Consider the following 20,783-nt stretch of genomic DNA (forward strand, 5'->3'; position numbering starts at 1 on the left):
ATGGGGACAGCCCAGGTGCACCATCAGGGGAACCATCCCCTGAACTATTTCAGGTGACTGAAAGGAAAAGGCCATGCAAGGGCAGGAGCTCTGGCATGTGCAGCCTGCGGCTGCCCCATCCTGCTTGTACCTTGCCCCCAGCCAGCTTCCCCACCTGCCCTCTCCCAGCCATACAGAGGATGCCGCTGCCATCCCTTTGCTTGGCGAGCACCATAGGTGCTTTGTTCAGCCCATCCACCTCTGCTCAAGGCGTAAGGACTCCTCTGGTTGCCGTTGCCAAGGCACTTCTCTGTCCTTGACCTGCTGCAGACTGGGTACCGCAGCACCATGGGGAGCATCTTCAGGCAGAGGGGACACTTAGTGATGGCTCAAGCAGAGGGTGCTGGAAAGCGGCACCTGTGCCCTGGCCCAGAAATCAAACACAGGGAAGGCAGATGTGAACATAGTCTGTTTATTTTAAGTGGGGGACCTAAAGACAGGGGGTGGGGGATGTAGTAGGAGGGGTGGAAATTATATATTGACAGTAAAAAAATGCGAAAATGATAGTAAAATTATGGTAAAAATACTAGTTTACTATTCTTACAACAACAGAACAACAGTATAACAACACAAAGCCACGATAAAAAACCAAAACAACTAGAGTATAAGAACAAAACAAGAACAGTATATTAAACAAGAATATTAGAACAACTGTAGAACAAACATAGAACAAGAACAGTCTTCAAAAATGATCAGTGATGGCGCTGTTTTGCCGCTGGTGGCCCCAAAGGCCACTCGGCATCTCTGTGGTCCTCCTCCTTCGGGAAGAAAAAAACCCAAAGAGAACAGGTTTAGTCACAGCCGTGTACATTGCAGTTTAGAAGGCAGAGGAGGTGCTGTAACAGCTCCAGTATAAAAACAAAGTGTGATTTCATTAAAGAACGTTTCAGTATTTGTGGGGTTTTGGGTAATTTCGACTGCACCCAACACACACAATTACAAGGCTCAGCGAGTATAAGACCCAGCAGCGAAGCCGTCCTGGGGGTGGTGAGGACCCCCGGGGCAGGGGAGAGCAGCTCTCAGGGGACCCCTGGCTCCAGCAGCCTCTGCCCCGCTCCCGCTGAACGGCACCAGGGGAGACAGCACCGCAGCTCCTGGGAGCTGGTAAATCCCAAACGGGTGGGGATGAGCCACAAATGAAAAACAACTGGGATTTGGGGAGGGGGCGGAGCCCAGTCCGCTCTGGACTCCCTCAGTGGCTCCAGAGCACCCCAACATGGGAAAGGGCCTAAGAAGGGAGGGGAGAGACTGCCAGGGCTGGAGCAAAAGGTTACACCTTAGGGAACGTGGCAAAATAGAGCCAGGATGGAAATGCTGCACAGATGCCCAGAGGCTCATGAGCCCTGGCTGGGGCACTCTTCCAGCAGGAAGGGCTCCCCTGTCCCACCCCAGGCGCTGCCACCCAGCACGGCTTCTTGCTAGCAGCAGAAACGGGGCCTGGCCCTGTCACTCTGGGGCCGCCTCAGGGCTGCTCTGGACCGGAGCCCCACGGCTGGGGGCCAGCGGCACTGCCCGTTACTTATTGCAGAAACGATGGATCCATGCCTTGTGCTGCTTGCGGGCTCTGTCCTTCCGTCTTGCGCGGGTGGACGAACCTAGAGAAGCACAAATGTTGCTCAGGTCTCCGCAGCCGCACTCTGGGCTGGCACCGGGCCTACCACCATCCCTATCCCTGGGGGAATGGAAGGTTTTGCATCCCTGGAGCCCAGTAGCTACCACCCGGGCTGGCTCCTAGGGCACAGCCTGACCCTTCCGCCATCCCCCAGCCCAAGGGAACAACACGACCCATCAGCTCCTCAAGCCTGAAGCACCAACTCCGTCCTTACCAGAGGAAGCGGCGTCTCGTCCGAGGCCTGAGGAGCGCTGGCCGGAGAAGGGCGCAGGAGTCCCTGGAAAGCAACACACCGCTGTGAGCCGGGGTCGGCAGAGCAGGAAGAGCCTGGCTTTAGGGAGCTTGCAGCACCCGCAGGAGCCGACGCATCCAGTGCATCCAGAGAGGGCAAGGAGCGGCATTTCAGATTCCCCTCCACCCCCCAGGGCTGGGGACTGGGGCAGCGAGTGATGGAAGCACCTTCCCTTTGCACGGCAGGGCTCTGCCGCATGGGACTACCCCTTATGAAACCCTCCCAGTATGAACAGCTCGCAGCTCCGGCCCTGGGCAACCTCGCCCATCACCCTGGGGACTGCAGGACACGAGGTCTCCCTCCGGGCTCTTCACGAGTCTCTAAGAGCATCAGAGCCGAGGACCAGGCGGCACTGGCCCAGCAGCTTCCCGCTGCCCTGCCAGCCCAGGCCATGGCTTTCTCCCCCTTGCCGCGCCCTTCGCGTTCCCAGTCTGCCCTTACCAGCCTTAAGTCCCAAGAGCCATCGAGAGAGCTGCCACGCTGCCTCCCCCTCCTCCTCCAGGGTCATCTCGGTGCCGGAGTATTGTGGGTTGAGCTCAGGGAACTGCCAAGAGAGAGCAGTAGCTTAGTTCCTTCTCAGGGCAGCCGGCAGAGCCGCTCTGAAGGAGGTGTGGAAGCAGGCCTGCGCCAGAGCCATGAAGCCGTGGTTCTGCCACAGCCAGCGCAGAGCTCTGGACCCCATTCGTTTTGGCATCGGCTTGGGGCTGAGGCCACGGCAACCTTGCCCAGGCCAGTACCTGCTCCAGCAGCGGCAGCAGTCACGCACGGTCACCACACACTGGGGCAGGGGAGAGCCTCACTTCCCACCCAGCCAAGGCCGAGACCTCCTGCCCCAAGGCAGGCACGTCAGCCTGCCCCCCGCCCTGCAGGAACTGCACTGAGCACATTCTAGCCCACGGGAGGGCAAAAGAGGCTGCGAGACAGCGACCTACCAGCACCAGTGGGTGGATCTCGCCAGGCACCAGCAGGCAGATGCTCCTCCTGCGTGGCCTTCCTTTCCCCAGCGAAGGTGGTGGGCTCGGGGACTGCTGCCGCTCTTCCTGAGGCCTCTCGACAGCTACAGGAGGAGACAAGTCAGGAGCAGCTCCCAGCAGAGGCGTTCGGCCTGCACCAAGGGGGTTGTCCCTTCTCACTGCTCTCTGGATGCCCATCCCGGAGGGCAGAGCCAGGGACACGGCCTTAAGCTGAGCACAGGGCTGCGATGCCCCGGGGCAGCAGCTTGGCCACAAGAGATCCGTGGGGAAGCTCTCACAAGAGCCTGCTGGGGCTCCACGGGCCAGCGGCCCCTTCCCACCACCACGGACGCTCCTTGCACGCTGCCCTCCCGAACCGCAAACCACACAAGGTGCCGCACGTGGCCACATCTCGCGCTGTGCCACGGGGCCCTCTCCGCAATGGGCACACGGGGTTTCCTCTCTCTTTCAGCTGAAGAAGTGTTGGCATGAGCTCCGCCTGGCATCGGAGCAGGCCCGCACCGGTGGCCCATCCAAGCCCGGCACAGAGCTGGGCCCCACCTACACTCACCTTCCTCGGTCTGCACGGCCTTGTTCGCTGTCCCCGGGGTGCTCTCTTCCCGTCGCCGCGATTCCCGTTCCCTGTGCGAGTGGGAGAGAGCCAGTTAGGGTCAGCGCCAGGCTGGGACAGGACATGCCAGTGCCACACGGCAACGTCACCGCTGCAGCCGTCTGAGCCCTTCAAGCTCCAACCCGGCCTGGGGCAGGGCGGGGATGGTGCCGCTCAGCGCTGCCGCCAGCACGGCAGTGGAACGAGGCAGCGGGGATGCTGATGGACACAACAAAGGGGCTTCCCCACCGCTGGGTGACCCAGCAGCCATGTCTCACGGGCCTGGAATAGCCCAGCTCTGGTGGAGAGCAGGCCTTGGGCACCGGCTCAGCTGGGAAGGTGACTGCTTTCTTCCTGGCTGGCATTGACAAGCAGGCACTGGCTGGCTGAGCGCTACGTTACCTTCCTGTCCGATGTGGCACCTCCCGGTAGGATCCAGCGCCGGACTCCAGGGTCTCCCTCACGCACATCCTCTTCTATTGGAATGTGCAAAGAGACCAGGAGTAACTCATTTGGTTCAGGGGAGCACAGCCTCCCTTTCTCCTGCTCACCACAGAGTAAATCCCATCTCCCTGGTGCTGGCTGCCGAGCCCGGAACCTCTCTTACTTCAACGCTGCTCAACAGCCCTCCGCAATGTCCATGGAGGGCAAAGTCTGAGCACCCCAAACTGAATTCACTCTGGGAGCAAGCGGCCTCCGGGCTCTGAGGCAAGTGACCTCAGAGCAAACCCTTCCCTACTGACCCACCCTGGGTAAAACCTTTCCCTGCACAGCTGCAGAGCTCCATTAGCCACGACTACATCCCACTCTCACATCTGCAAGCCCAGCCCAGGATGTGAGCAGTGTTTTAGTACAGCTCAGCAGGTGCTGAGGAGACCCGTGTCAAAGTGGGAACGCAGGGCTCCCACACGGGCTGCTGCCTCCAGCTGCAAGGTGCCAGCACAGCAAAGGGATTTTGCCCTTTCCTTTCCCCTGGATGCGTCCCCCCTGCAGACCGGCCAGGGCAAAGTGGGGACAGGAAAAGAGCGCTGGGCCGTGGGCTGCGGAGCGCTGCTGGGCGTTGGGCCCATGGGGAGCCCCTGGGCACCTGACTGTCCCGGCGTACCCGGGCGAAAATGGCCTCAGGGCTCTGGTCCTGCGGGAGCGGGTGCCGGTGGCGCACGGTCTGCGGTGGAGCTCTGCTGGGGCACAATGGTCACAGCGCTGTTAGTGGCAGGAAGATCCGATCCCATCCTCCTCCCAAGCTCACCAGAAGCAGCAGCAGCGGGACGGGGTCTCTCAGCACGGATGGTGTCTGCCGTTGGGCCACTGTAGAGGCCGTTTTGCCGTGCGGGCCACACGAAGACAGGAGCGATGCGGGCTGGTAGGGTCGCATTGCACACCAGGACCCCCTGCTCCCAGCAGCGATCCCTGCAGCACCACGCAGGGCAGCGCCAAGGGCAGCACTACGGCCATCGCTAGGCCACCCGTGTCCTCATCTCACCCGTGCCCTGTGCCACCTGCAGCCCTCACAACCTATGTCCCTGTGCCACCTGTCTCTGTATCCCACCCGCGTCCCCCTGCCACCTTCATCCCTGCCACCCAGGGTCCCTGTGCCCCTGACAAGGAGTGTCCTACTGCCACCCGTGTCCTCATCCCGCCTGTTTCCCTGGGCCACCCGTGTCCTTATCCCACGCACATCCTACTCCCTCGCTCACCCAAGGCAGTTGCCGCGGGTCGCGGTGCTCACGCCTCGGCCGATCACAGTGGCCGGCCCGCTGGTACTGGCCATTTTCCTCCGCAGGCGCCAAGCCATCACGTCCCAGGCGGTTGGAAAGCGGGCGATCAGGCTGGCTCTGGGCCTGTACGGGGGCAGCCGCAGTGGTGGACGGGGCCTGGGGGGCTGCAACCGTAGGGGACAGGGCGTGGGTGGCAGCCACCGTGGGGGAGAGCGCAGGGGCAGAAGGCGCCTGGCGGGCGGGCGGGACCGCAGCGCCCACCAGGCACCCCCCAAGCCCAGCGCCGCTCCCAGCAGCGATCCCTGCAGCAGGCTGGTGACCGCCACCAACAGCGCCACTGGCAGCGCCGACGGCCAGCGCCGAGGGCAGCGCCACCGGCCCGGCAGCGCCATCGCTCTCGGTCTCCTCTGCAACGGCCACCGGCCCGGCACGCGCTGCGGGAGCCGCGCCCAGGGACCTCGACAGTCGCCGCGTTCTACGGCTCGTGGCCCTGTTCCACCGGCCCCGCCGTTCCAGCCGCCTTCTACTGACAGCCCTGTGCCACCCGTGCCCCTGACAGCCAGCCTCCCTGGGCCACCCCTGTCCTTAGCCCACCCTCGCCTCTGTGCCTGCAGCTTCCAGAGCCCTGCTGTGTCCTGCCGGGCAGGCACCATGGCACGGACGATGCCAGGGACCACACAAGAACACGGTTCCCCGGGGCATCTCCCGTGCCACGGCCCTGCCGTGCGGACCCTGCAGCCCAGCTGAGGAGGGCAGGGCTGTCTGCACGGCCTCACCTCGCCGGAGAGGGAGAGGGCTGGTGGGGCGGCCAAAGCCCGCCCTGCTCCTCAGGACTGAGCAGGGGCCACGTCGTGGTCGCCCCCACAACACTCAGCAGCGGGGATGTGCAGGGTGGCCCCTTGCAGCCAGCGCTGCGGTAAAGAATGCCCGCTTGCTAAAAGTCCACATCGAGTCTTAGAGAGCTCTTGCAGCCACACTTTCAGCGTACTTCCCAGAGAGGTAGCAGGGGCACATAGGGAACGCCCACGGAAAATAACAAACCGAGTGCAAACCACCAGGTTTCTGATCTCAGCAGCTGCCAAGCGCCGCACCTGAGATTCAGGGGAAATCTGTGCTCAGAACTGGACTGGGTTTTAACGCAGGCAGAGCAAGCTTTGCTCCTTACAGCTAGTAAGGGCATCACAGGCTCCTCCTGAGCTCTCAGGGGGACAGCCCAGCACTGGCACCCATTGGAATCAAGGTTGCCCTTGCTGGTGACAAATGTGTTGTATTGAAACGTGCAGCCCTCGTGTCCCTTCAGCTCTTTCTGGTGAGAGCTGGGGGCAGAGGAGGATGCTCACGCAGCTCCCGTGCGTGCTGCTGAAAATGGACACGTCGGCAACCGCGGCTTCCACAAGGGCGCGCAGGAGCGCTCGGGGCTGCCCCACGCTGTATTTCTGCTTCATCTCTGTTCTTTCTATGCAGTAATGATCTGATGCGTTGCCAACTTTCTCCAGTACTCTACTTATATACCTATATCTCTGGTCTTATTATACTCATTCAATAGAGATATTTACCTAATTCACATTAGTATGCTTGCTTTTAGCGTGTTTATTGGTTTCAGTGCGCTTGTTTAATAAATTCTGCATATTATAGAGTGTGGTCACTTTGTGGTGTACCCTGCCTGTCAGCAAAACAGCAGTACGCAGATGGAGTTTAGTTTTAGGTGGGAAAGCGAGGAGCAAGAGCAGTGCTGGTGGCACCGCTGTGCTCACTGTGTGTAGAAGATGCCCAGCAGCAGCTTTCTGTCCTGGCTTTTCAGCTGTGGGAGCAGGGGCCAGACGTTTGCACTCTGTGGGCTGTGTTCCAGGACACCCTAGGGCAGGCACCAGAGAAGAAAGGCTTTTCTTCCCTCACTGCAGGCTTTAGGAGCAGGAAAGTGGAGAGGTGACCTTCCCAACATGGCGGACGAAGGAAGGCTCGCCCCGCCTCCCCCGCCGTACCTCGCTTCTCCCCGCGCACCGCGGTCCGGAGTGCAGTGAAATTCCTTGCGGGCGGGGTGAGGAGAAGGGCGGTAGGGGGATCCGCCCGCCCGCCCGCCGCTGTCCGGGACCCTGCGTGCTGTGGCGGCGGCCCGCGCGGAGCCAGGCCGCCGGGGGGGCGCGGTGCGGAAGGGCCGAGGGCCACTCGCCGCCGCCTCGGGCTCTCGGAGCACCAGGAGCCGCGCCTTCCCCGCCGCCGCCGGGACTCCCTCCGCGGGCAGAGGCGGGGGGAATGACGAAGCTCCAGTCCGCCTTGCTACTGCGGAGACAACTAGCAGGTACCCGGGCTGGCGGCCGGCGCGGGGAGAGCCGATCCGGTGTCGGGGAGAGGAGGCCGGCGGGGCTCTGAGGGACCGGGGCCTACTATGGGGAAAGGGGCGCCTGCTCGGGGAAGGTGCGGAGGGCCGGTGGGGTGTATGTGCGCGGGAGGAAAGGGGAAGTCATAGCTCCCCTGCAGCTCTGCTGCCCAGCCGGGAGCTGAGGGAACTAGGCCGAGGGCGGGAGGAGAGCCTGCCGGCGGTCGCTGCCAGGGCAGCCGGGGTAGGGGTGCGGAGGGCCGGCATGGCGGGGGAGGCCTTTCCTCCGCTGCCCCCGTCCCGGCAGGGAAGTGGGATTTGGCAACGACGCTGCTCGCCTGCCGCCCCCCCACGCCGCGCCGCTCTTGCAGCTCGCTCTGCCCGGCGCGGAGAGTGCAGAAGGGAGCCGCGGCTTCGCTCCCCGCGGTGAGGGGGTTGTGTGCGGAGAAGTCTCTGGTGTGAGGGGGATGTTTGTCAGGCACAGAGAAGCGGCGGAGGACGGAGCCCGTCTGGAAGCGGTACTTCGGGGCTGGGGTGACTCGCCCCGTTCGCGCACCTTCCTGTGAGGACCTGAGGTGCCCCAGTCCCGCCTCCCCTCCTCACTCCCACCTTCACCTCCCGTAGCCTGCGCCGTGGAGGGCGGGCCGGGAGGGGGAGCCTGCTACTTCCCTTGCTGTGAGGAGGAGAGCCGGGGGCTCTGCAGGCCCTGAAGGTGGGGAGAGGACAGGGCAGTACCGGGACGGGGGCGGAGGGGTGGGGGGGAGGGCCTGCCCTGGGGGGGGCGAGTGGGACTGCCCGCTGCCGGGGGGAGCCTGCACGGAGGAGCAAGGGGGCTGCGCCAGGGGCGAGAGGGCGGGACGGGTGCGGGGAAGGAGGAGTTGTGGAGCCTGGGTCCGGGGACGGGAAAAGCCGGGGCGCCGGGCCCGCGGCGGGGAGCAGCCCCGCAGCTCAGCCCCCCCTCCTGCCCCTTCCCTTTGTCCCCGCGCCGCCGGTCGAGCGCGGACCCTGCCTGGGCCGCGAACGGAATCTAGTCCGGCCCGACCCGGCGCGCAGTGCGGCTCCATGTGTCTCTCGCTGCTAGGTTTAAAGCAAAAAGAGCTGGCAGCGGGTGCGGAGGGACTCGCTCCGCCCGCACATGGCTCCGCGGCCTCCGCCTACAGTCACTAGCGTCTTCCCTGTCGGTGCACTCCCCGACTTGGCGGGACGCAAGCAGATTGGTGATGAGGGCAGAAGGTTTCCTGAAGAAGGCTTTTCCTTGAAACAGCTCCAGCCGCTCTCGTGTTTTGGGTAACACCAACAGAGGATATACAGCTGGGAGCTTGGAAGACGCTGGTTTGTGAAAGCTGTGTGGAAGAGAAGGCAGTGGGACAAGTGGTCTCCAAGGCCTCAGAAACCCAGAGCCTCTTCCCTGCTAAACTTCGCAGCTTCTTGAGAAAGTGTGCCCTGCCGGGTCAGAAATGGTCCCTGTCCAGGCACCTAAACCCAGTGAGATGAGATCATAGGGAGAAGGCTGCTGCTGGAACTGACCTGCCGTTTGTATCTTGTGAAGAGGAAACTGAGCCCAGGGCCAGTTCGCTTTCTGATTTCTAAAAGCTCTTTCCAAAAGGAGCTGTTTCAATGGGCTGCTCCTGAGTTGGAGCATTTAGAAAAGAGAGCTGGGGATGGAGAGATTGCAGCTATTTTCGTGTGAGATGATGTGTTCCTTCAGTTCATTTCCGCGTTTCTTTCTTTGCATATTTCAGTGGGGTATTTGTTTTGAGGACAGTTCCCTGAGGTACGTGGATGATGCCAGCAGAGCGTCCAGAGTGTTGGTGATATGGTATGTTTTTATTTAATATCCCATTTTATTATGCTCATGTCTATTTTCACAAAAATACATTTTCCTTAAAAACGCAAAAGATGCAGTGATGCTTATTGGAGGGGTTTGGGGGACGACAAAGAGGAGAAAATGATACCAGTCACTTGCACCTTGAAGATGCTCCACAGCACTTCATTTTCCTGTGCTCCTGGGGGGAGCTGCCTTCTCTGTGAGTCCCAGCAGCTGGCTCTTGTCTCCCCAGTGAGGCCAAAGCCCCTGTGAGTGTGCCTGTGCCAGGCGGGGGGGGGGGTCCCTGCTGCTGTGGAGCCATCCCCAGCACCTGTGGGCAGCTGGCAGCATGCTGCAGGCAACATCGGAGACCTGGAGGAGCCCGCTGGGAAGGGGGCTCCTCCTGCCCCTTCAGGAGCAGCACGGGACTCTGCCAAATCCCGCACAGCCAGGATACCCCATCCCTGGCACTGTTCCCCTCCTCACCTTCAGCGTTCAGCAGCTTGCGGCCTCTGCGCATGTCTGTCAGGAAGAGGCTATTGGCCAGAGTGGACATCCCCAGCCCAGATTTATCTGGGGACCAAAGGAGCAGGTGAAAGCAGGGGTGGCAGTGCCGGCCCAAGGTGGCATCACCTGACTTGGCAAAATGAGCCAATAGACTGCAGAAGCCACAAGCACACACCTAATGATGGCAGGGATGGGAGAAGAAGGGGGACACAGCCATCGCCATGGGGACAGCCCAGGTGCACCATCAGGGGAACCATCCCCTGAACTATTTCAGGTGACTGAAAGGAAAAGGCCATGCAAGGGCAGGAGCTCTGGCATGTGCAGCCTGCGGCTGCCCCATCCTGCTTGTACCTTGCCCCCAGCCAGCTTCCCCACCTGCCCTCTCCCAGCCATACAGAGGATGCCGCTGCCATCCCTTTGCTCGGGGAGCACCGTAGGTGCGTTGTTCAGCCCATCCACCTCTGCTCCAGAGTGTAAAGACTCCTCCGGTTGTCATTGCCAAGGCACTTGTCTGTACAAGACCCTCTGCAAAAAGGCTGCTGCAGCACCATGGGGAGCATCTGCAGTCAGAGGGGGGCACTTAGGTATGGGGCAGCCCACCTGGCTCTGGCTGTTCACTGTCCTCTCGTCTCAGAGGTGTCTTCAGAGCATCCCCAAGGCCTCCCTGCTGCCTGCCCCTGGGCTGGGCTGGGCACTCCTCACGGGAAACACCGACTCAATACAAACCACGACGTTTCCATCTGACAGCCACTGGAAGGTCTCCAGCTCTCAAAACTCAGGTCCTGCACTCAGAAGCCAAAACGTGAATCGGCTCTCTAACTCCATCAACTCAGCTCGGTTGTCAGATGGGTCATTGCTCCTCCACCATTTTTCTTCTCACACCACAAGATGAGGAATGGGGAAGCAGGAAGAAACATGGGAATTAAGTGGTTTCCAGTAAGGCACTGTCTGTAAAGCAGTTTTAGTATAGTACAGTTGTGATCAGGAAATTAGCCTCCGCGACCAAAGTGTTTGGCGGTTCTGCATAAGAAGCAGCTCTTTGGCCACAGACAGAGCAGAATCCAAATAGCCCTGGAGGTACCATGCTTTTAGGATTACTGTTGGGATGACACAGAGCAGAGTTCGTCTCTCCACTGTCCTTCACAGCATGTTTGTGCAGTCTTGCCCTGAAGTTGCATGTCTCTTGGAGGCACGGTGACACAGTGAATTGCATGTCTCCTGGAGGCACGGTGACACGGTGCCTTGGACAAGCTGAGCCCTGTAAAGAAACAGTGATAGCCACATTCCCAGGGCTCCAGTAACAAAGGCCATTGCAGTCAGACCCAGCAAGGACCAGACAAAACTCCAGCTGAAAGGCAAAGAAGGAAATGAGAGACATTAGAAATAACAGGGTGCGAGAGCAGGGACAGCCTACCTCATTTAGACGTCTTAGAATCAAAATGCACTCCCCTGAGGATATGAACTTTGATGAGGCTTTACCTATGAACAGGGAAATCCTAATTAGAGTGAAGAGTATGACCCACTGATTTCATGTTAAATCCCAGTCCTGGTCACCTGCAGATTTCATTGCCGACTTCTGCTAAAACAATTGCTGGCAAATTCCGGATAGTAGAACTACAACAGCTGAGAGCGGGCAAGAATGTAGTGGCTTAGTGGCTACATGGCAGTGTTCTATGTGCAAGTCTAAATGGCTCAGGATTGTTTTGTTTGTGTAACCGGTACCAATGAGAGTAACATCTGGGTTTTCCGAACTGTTCAGACGCAGCAGCTGAAGCACTCCTTAACTCTGCCCGAGTCTAAAACCAGACTCTCAGTCTGCAAGGGGAGCAGCCTGCGGGCACCAGCAGTGCAGAGCCAGGTCTGGCGCAGGTGCACAGCAGCACCTGCTGTTCCCAAACCGCATCCAGCCCTGGCTCTGGCCAGGGCTTTTCCGGACTGCAGGATAATGGGAGAGGGAAATATGCTGCAGTCTGTACTCAACTTTGTCCTGCAGGGCAGCTGATGTTGACCTTTGATTTTTTATGATTAAAAGGAAGAGGCCATCTGCCAACCACAGGTTAGCTGCTCAAAACACACATACAACTACTTTCTAAACCAGGTTAGAGTCCAACAGACCCTGAGCTTATTCATCAGAGGAACAGCAGGCTCACAAATACCTTAGAAAGACTGCCTGAACCATGCTGATCCAGCCTTCCTCGAGAACTAAGGACGGCAGATAGATTCACATTGCAAATTGTGCACTTTTACCAATCTAGCTTACGCTGATGTGTTAAAGCAAGAGGGAAGGGGAAACTTAGTAGAAAGTAAAGCTGGATTTAAACAGGAGCACACTCCCATAGTAACTCTGCCTCCTTCCCCCTCAAAAGAGGAGAACAGCAGACACAAAGAAACTTCTGATCTCCCGTGTAATATTCCTGTAAAAGAGTGGATGCTGCTTCAAGCATCTTGTACACAACATGCGACACAAAGGAGCTGAGTGGGATTTGATGACCATATTTCTAATAAGGAAATGGTCATTCTTCAATGGAGAGGTCCTTGGCTGCTAAAATCACTTACTTTTCGGCAAGTGAGACGACATCCTGACACCAAGTGGTCTTGGCAGTTCTGTGTACTCATGGCTTCTCAGCTGCTACTTGCATTGTGCCAGAGATGCTCAGTGCTCTGTGTGCTGCTGTCCTTCTCTGGGTCCTGTGAGGGACCAGCAGAATCAGAAGAACCAGTGCTAGACCTCCCATGCAAGGAGTTATCTGGAGACACAAGCAAGGAAAAAAAAACATGTGAGGAAAGAAAACTGTAATATTCCAGCCACAAATGCAGGAATAAGTCATGCAACCATCAGTGTTATCTGCATGACTTCAGACTGTTATTCCAGCAAAAATTCTTCCCCCCTCATCATGTACGTGCTAGTTAATTTTATAGGTAACTTGGCAGGATCTGACAGAGTATGGGTGCAACAAGTCCAGAGGAGGCCACGAGGACAAGCAGGGACTGGAGCACCTCCCGTATGAAGATAGGCTGAGAAAGTTGGGGCTGTTCAGCCTGCAGAAGAGAAGGCTGTGTGGAGCAGGCCTATATCTGAAGTATCTGAAGGGGGCCTGTAGGGATGCTGGGGAGGAACTCTTCATTAGGGACTGTAGTGACAGGACAAGGGTTAACGGGTTAAAACTTAAACAGGGGAAGTTTAGATTGAATATAAGGATGAAGTTCTTTCCTGTAAGGGTGGTGAGGCAGTGGAATGGGTTGCCCAGAGAAGCTCTGAATGCTCTGTCCCTGGCGGTGGTCAGGGCCAGGTTGGACAGAGCCTTGGGTGGCATGGTTTAGTGTGATGTGTCCCTGCCCATGGCAGGGGGCTGGAACTTGATGATCTTAAGGTCCTTTCCAACCCTAACTATTCTATGATTCTAATCCTCACGCTTCAAACATACTGAGGGTATTTTGGGGGCTGAGGTTAAAAGCTGAGTTTGTAGAACTAGTAAGGTAGATCGATACTTAGAAGAAGAACTCACAACTTTGAGATTTACTTGAAAATCAGAAACAATACTTCTCGCAGTAATGGATTAACATTTCCCTCCAACTCCTTGATGAACATTTTCCTACAACTCTCTTCCTCCCCCTGAAATATTATTTTTGAAGCTCAGATTTCCTATCCACATTCCTGAAGGAGTTCTAAGCCATTGCCCATAACAATACACTGCAGTGAGGCTCCTGTCTGTCTCTGTCTCCTTTGTAAAATCAAGCTCTCTTCCTTAGGTCTCAGTTCGACTTCAGTCTATTATCCAGTTAAGTATTTACTCTGTGACAGATTATCACCCTTTAGGCATATGAAGCTGTCTATCAGCAGCCTCAGAATTAAATATGCTTTGCTCTTTGTGATTTCCATCGCAGAGGAACGTTTATATCTCAATGAATGCAGAAATAGCAGCATCGCTGTTGTAACAGTCCTGTAAATCCTCCCCACTAGCACTTTGCAGTTGTGCTATGGAGCTTTTATTTGATAATGTCACTTGGTACCAAGACAAAATTCTGATGACCAGATCAACTAGAGAACAACTTACAAAGTCATAAAGTAAACCCTTTCCCAAACTTCCTCTTGTTTAAATTTCATTAGGTAACCTGCAGAATCACCCTGAGCTGCTATGCAGGAATCTCACCCTCCACATTCCCCAGAAAACAGCCTTCACAGGATGCATGGTACCCAATGAGCCCATTAGCAAAGATGCTGCAACAATATCCATGCATGAGATGCATCTCCCTTATGTTCTCTGGATGAAGGTGCTGGCTACAGGGCCAAAAATGGCATGGCAGCATGACAGCCTGATGTGGTCTCTATTTTCAGACAATGTTTAGTTCTGAGCCAGTAGTTGCTGGAGGGGCTGCCAGACAGCGCTGCCTCCTGACACACTTCCCATACATGCTTGGGCAGAGTTCGAACCCTCCTTCTGAAATCAGTTGGAGGACTTTGTTCCAGTGACACTGACCAAGCAACAAAGGAGCTGCACTTCTCAGTTCTCTCACACCATCTTCGTCTGCTCGCCAAATGCCAGTCAGCTTGCAGAAAAAAAGCGTATGTTCAGAAGGAGCAAAAACATCCTTGTGAAGGTACTCATAAAGGATACATCGGCATAGGTTCAGTACTGCTTTATGATTTATGGCTCATATGCTCGAAACAGAACATATGTTATCTTTATATTTGTTAAAGTAAGGAAATACAGATGCAGCACTCTCAATCTGTTACCTCAGAGTTTAAGCTTAATGTACCCACAGGGTTCCCAGCATGATACCGATTCCCCAGACTGAAAAACACTTGCTACCACTACCACCCCTCCCATTTACAGACTTCTTACAGGCAATGCAGCCTCAACAATGCAGCCTCTGCTCCCTGAAATGGACTGTGTGGCATGATTCAGGTGCAAGGACCTATGTCAAAATGACACCTATGGACCACCCTAAGCATTCCTGCAAAGCAAGGAGGAAAAGCATTAAGCACAGAACTATTTACACTTACCTTTCCAAAACCTCTGAGATTTGCCAGTGGAAACTAACTAATACTAGCTTTGCAACGGCATGTGATACCTAGGTAGAAAAGGAAAAAGTCAAGTTAGGCATGTTTTGAAGCCACACCTCTGCTTAGGCCTCTCCATAAGCACCCACTGCAGCCTCTCAGCTTAAGAAATGGAAGTCTTAGTTGCTGTCTAGGCACACTGTCCAACACAGCATTTCCTGGATAGTCAAAAGTTTCACACAGTAAGAGATCTCAAACTTACAAAACACATCAGAAAGAGCTACGATTCAGTCCCCTACGAGTCACTGGGTACCACAAGAACCTCAGCTTATCCAGGAACAACAACGCTTTCTCTCAGACACAAAACAAATCGTAGCATCATAGAACGGTTTGGATTGGAAGGGACCTTAAAGTTCCAGCCCCCTGCCATGGGCATGGCCACCTTCCAGTAGGTTGCTCCAGCCCCATCCAACCTGGACTTTGAATAAATTAAAAAAGTTTTTGATAACGGTCAGCTTTGTTTAAACTCTCCTATTCTTGTTTCAGAATACTAAGACCCAAAAAAGCCTGAGAGGTAGCCTGCCTGGTGTCTTGCTGGCAGCACGTCATTTCAGTAAAACACAAGACACAGAAGGGAATGGCATATTCTAGATGTTGCATGACTATGTTAGTTTTTTTGTCTGCACCTGATGAATTGTGCCAGTACTTCCATATCACTTGACTTCTCCAGAACTCTTCTTGCTCTGATTAAATTTATTAAGGTTTAGAAGATGAAAGCTGAAAGCAGTAGACATGCTACAAGATTTCTTTCTTTCTCTCCTTTCCCTTTCCCCATTTTCTCACCACCAGCTTAAAAGTTTAACATCAAAGATCAGTTCAGTCTAAATCTGAACCTGGAAAATTTGAAGCTGAAAGAAGCCTGAAGATCAGGCTTCTTTCCTCATAATGGGGTAGCAAAGCTGAGAAAAAGAGCATCTCATCCAACGTGCCATTTCCAATTGCACCTTGAAACAGGAATCTGATCACCTCAGAATCCTCTTCCAAACCTCCGTCAGCTTAACTCTCACTTACCAGTGACAGGAGGCTGCTGATTGCCAGAAATGGGCAGCAGATGCTAATGCTTAACACTGCACTTGAAAAGGGGTGCAGTGCCTATGCACACAGGATGGGTGCCAGGGGGAAGCCGCCTAAGGGAAATACTCTACAGGAGTTGTAAAAAAAGGCTGAAAAATTGACACAGTGCTGGATAAAATTAGCTTCTGAAAGTAGAACAAGGAAAAAATGTCACTGCATAGAACACATATCTATTCACTGTCTGCAAGAGAGCACAGTATTTATTTTTTCTTATTATTTCTATCACCATTTATCGCCTGGGTTCTTTATTCCCCAAGATAAGCAAAATTCTCACACTTTGAAGTGAGAGAGTCTGGCGCTCTTTAGGACAAGACTGTATCAAAAGAACAAAAATATCAAACCAAGAACAAAGCATCAAAGAAGCTCTGGAGGTACCTTGTGTTTAGAGAGCTCTAAGACAATTGTGCCTCAACTTGCATCCTTAGATAAGCTAAACTGTTTGAAGAGCTGAAGCTTCGTGTCTCTACAGCAGGACATCTTTCCAACCATGCCACTCTGTCAGTTGCTAATTCAGACAGAAACGTCTCCTAAAAAGCTCAAAACCCGCTGTCTTTTGCAGAGCTTACATTCTACGGAACCCCCTCATGCATATGTATGTTGTATGAATATTTCATGAGTTCATTTTACTTCTCCCCAAGGGATGCCCTATTTTTTGGAGATGTGTTTCAATCCTCGCTTTCACAGAGATACAGTATCAGGAATTCAAACCAAGAATCATCACATCATTCTCAAAGAGATTCAATTCAGAATGTGTTAGAGATACTATGATCTGGTTGGGGCTGACGTCCCATGGCTTTGCACCCAGCTGACAATTCCTGTCAGATCACGGTTGCTAAGATGAATACAAACCTGGCGTGAAGAAATGCAGATTCTATTTCTTGCCCTTCCCCTAATCAAAGGTTTTTATCCAAAGAGATTTAAGCAGATAGGATTAATCTTGAGAAGCATTTCTTTTAATCCATGAATGGTTTTTGTTAATTCTACAAGGAAGAGATGAACTTGGGAAGGTATTAGTTTGTATGCTGCATCAAAACTTCTAAAACCCCACTCTTCAACCTTTTCAACAGTAAAAACAGACAGCAAGAGCCTCTGAAACTGTTGCTAGTGGTGAGCAACTATGGGCAAAAGAGAGTCTGAATTGAGCTGGTGACAGAGTAATACCTTAGAGAGAAACCGTAATTTGTACGGAATAATTTTGCTGAAGAAAAGAACCCCTTCAGACATGCTTTATTAAGGCTACTGAGGTAAGGACCCACAGACAGAAAAAATACTGGTTTATACACATTTCTCTTGTGGAAAGGAGATCTGACTCCCTCCCCACCCCACTGGAAAAAGATTTCTGACTGCCCTGTTTTTACTGGAGGTTTTGTCAGAAAACTGCAGAAATATTAGGAATTAAGAAGAAATAAAAGGGCAACAAAAAAGCTTTCTTTTTTGGACCACATTTTCTCCTTTGCTCTGATCTACCTCTCTTTCAGACAGACTTCCAATATGCAGTCCTGGTAGAAAACCCTTGAGGTTGCAAGGACCTGAGCCGTGATTAACGTCACATCAGTGTTCAACATCTTGTCAAAATCCTCTGCATCTCTTACAGGTTTCTGAGCATTAGAAGGCTGTTTATAAAACTGAATTCAAATTAATTTCACTTATCAAGGATAAAAAGACAAAGTCACAACAAAATCAAACACCCTGTTCTTTTATCTTGGGTTCAATCAGGCTTAAAATTGTCAGAAAGAGCCTTCCACCTTTTCACTCACAGTACTGCTTACATTTGCCTGACATTGCAGGCCCCCTCCTGATTACAGACTGCAGGGAAAGAAATACAATTTGGAATTGGTGGACTCAATACCATGGAAAAGGTCTGACAAGCAGCAGTCCACGAGCTGTGCTTCATGATAGGGTTTTAATCTGTACCCCATCACTCACCCTCTGGCAGGCAGAGATCTGACGTCAGTTCACAAGACTAGAAGCATATTAGGGGGGCAGAATGCAGACTGGGAATGACAAATACTGCTGGTGTTATACGCATGATTTGTGAAACCACCAGTGCATAACCTAGTTGACCACATACTCAAGAAAGGGGATCTCGGGTTAAACCTTCTCCACACTTACACATTGCTTTAATCCATCCACTCTTCCTACACAGGATAGCAACAATTTCGGCTGCAGCTGCCAACAAACAGGATCAGTAGGACTCAGCTAGGAAATCTCAGCACACGTATTTCTCAAGCTGTTATAGGCCATCCTGAGGAGATTCAGAAATAAATTACAAAAACTAACACTTGAGCAAGATGCTACGCCAGAGGCATTACAAAATAGCTATGAGATTCCTTCTTGGAAAGATTCAGAGCAAAAGAAATGCAGCAAGAAAGCTGTAAGACAGCGCACAGATAAAAGATTGATATCAGACTCCCCAGCTGTACTCACTGCAGCTATTCTTTCCAACCTAACGTAGTGTTTGAGAGCATCGGTACCCCATGCACGTTACACTGCGCTCCCCATGTGCTGTCAACACACGCCATGGCACTCAGCTCAGCCCCTGCCTAGGTGTTTTCCCAGCAAAACTCAGAAGTGGACAATTCCCTCTGGTTGACAGGAAGGAAAATGCTGAGGATGCACAGGGAGGAAGCAAAGGGCAGCTAATAACCCAAGTCCACACAACTCAGGACACAGGGCTGTCAACTCAAACCGGAAAGCACTGATGCAGGCACACAGCAGGGCACAGGGTTTAGCTAAGTGTGCAAGGAGTATTCCGAAACAACAGCCTTTTCCTTGGCAATGCCAGCTTCCAGGGCGTTTTTCTTCTGTTATAAAAAGAAGACGACTCCTGTACCTGCAAAGCCAAAGCTGCTCTTACAGGCAAGGTCTAAAACCTCAGACTGGTTTAATCCATTGCATCCTAGTTCCCAGAGTGGGCCCTGAGACATTTGGCAAGCGGCTGCATACCCTTCACTACAGATCTTTTCAGAGATACACAACTAAATTTATGGTATTAAGTTTTACCAGAAGCCTGAAGTGCTGCAGAAAAGCATCCCGTTCATTTCCTGAACAGGAAAAACACTAACCCCTTAACTATGACCACAGGAGCCAGAAAGGCCACCTGTGACACCCTGTACAAGTCCACATTGCTTCAGAACCACAAGCATTGAGTGGGACTTTGGAAATTAAGACAAGCAAACAGATCTCTCACACGCACCCAATTTAACACTCCTCGATACTATCTCAAAAGAAATGGTGAAATGATTTAGTTCTGGGCTTAATCTGTATCAACACTGACTTCCTGCATACAAACTAATAGATCTTTACCTGCTGAACCTTATGTTAAAGGAATAACTGTGATCACTCCTACAGAACCATCAACAGCCCAATGTGCCACAGCTTTGTTCAGCCAACCTCAGAGCATCACAAAGTTCCACCATCAGGAAACTTCCCAAACTCACTCAGATCATCCCACACCCTAGGGATGGAAAAAAAAACCCAAACACTGGGTTCATTTGCTCTCTCAACACCTGGTGAGTCCCATCCAAGCAAGGAGGTGTTTTTAGGTACGTAAGGAGAATAACAGGCCCACCTGGTACTTCAGCAGTTACGTACCAGTCACTGGGGAGGAGGCTCAGAAGAGCACAGAAATGTTTCTCTGTGACACTAACACACTTGAACAGGGGAACCGTCTGCACGGGCAAATGGGACACATCAGGCAGAAAACAGTCTGCAGACAGGATGACTTTCATGACTCCTGTCACAACACTCTAGGAAAGAGCCCACTTCCAGCATAATGGAATGTCACTCAGACATGCGGAGAAAGGAAAGCTAAGGCACTATCTCAGTGGAAAAAGCATAGCAGGGTACTAGGAAAATGAGGAAGAGAACTCACCTAACACTCAGACCAATGCCCTCATTCACAAGATCTCTGAAGATAAGGCAAGACACAGGGATACTTGACAGCACTAGCTTTTAAGATAATAAAGATGTTAAGCTCAAAAGAGGGTCTAAAAAGCAAAGAGGTTTTAGATTAAATAATTACCGTAATCCCCCAAATCAGATTAGAAAATTTTAAACTGTACTTAGATTGCTTTCCTACCCAAGGGAGGATGAGGTCCTTCTTTACCACCTTCATCCATGATACTCCTTCATTTTCTCTAACACAGGTACGATTTAATCCCCTTGCTCTCTCCAGTCTCCTTGCAGGAACTCCCAAACACACTCACCCCTATGCTCTGCTGCCTGCTAGCTCCAATGGAGATGCCCTCTTGCCGACTCCTGCTTTGCAAAAAATCTTCTCCACAAGGTCTTCTGAAACAAAACAGTTTCAAATGCGACACCATCAGTCTCTCTCTGACCTCACTCCCTCGTATCTTGTCCCACTGCATCATTCTCTTCTGATTTCTTGCCCTGTGTCTCTACCTCTGTGTAATTTCTATCGTAAGTCTTTTGAAGGATGCACCTCTGCTCTTCTTGTAGTATTTCTCAGACACGTGAGATGGCTTTTTCTCCTTTCGCCTCTTGATTGATAATTCCAAACCAGAGACAGTGTAACTCAAGTCTGTCTCCTGAACCACTTATCCATCTAAACTGTAAACAGGCCAACACTATTCTCTGAAACCATTTACAACCCAGCTCCACACTGGCTATCAACGTTAATCACACCTTCCCTTAGGTCACCCAAATGTGTAATCCACCGATTATCCCCGAATTCTCTGTCGCACACGCAGAACATACACCTCACAGTTTCTCCACTGAGATTTTGGATAGGATTTTTTCATCCCAAGAGTGAGAAACTAGAACGACACCC

General features: G+C 53.3%; 1 long non-coding RNA gene across 1 annotated transcript; it reads right to left on the reverse strand.

Moving 5' to 3' along the window:
• Nucleotides 1–430: 430 nt before the first annotated feature.
• LOC134170378 (uncharacterized) lies at nt 431–1,598 on the reverse strand. Its single transcript, XR_009967258.1, has 2 exons — nt 1,250–1,598; nt 431–1,133 (listed from the first exon to the last, which is right to left on the reverse strand). It is a non-coding gene; the product is annotated as an uncharacterized LOC134170378 (long non-coding RNA).
• Between the last annotated feature and the right edge of the window lie 19,185 nt (nt 1,599–20,783).

The sequence above is a fragment of the Pezoporus occidentalis genome, unplaced genomic scaffold, assembly GCF_034315485.1.
Source record: "Pezoporus occidentalis ecotype Australia unplaced genomic scaffold, CSIRO_AGI_Poc_V1 ctg371, whole genome shotgun sequence".
Classification (NCBI taxonomy): Eukaryota; Metazoa; Chordata; class Aves; order Psittaciformes; family Psittacidae; genus Pezoporus; species Pezoporus occidentalis.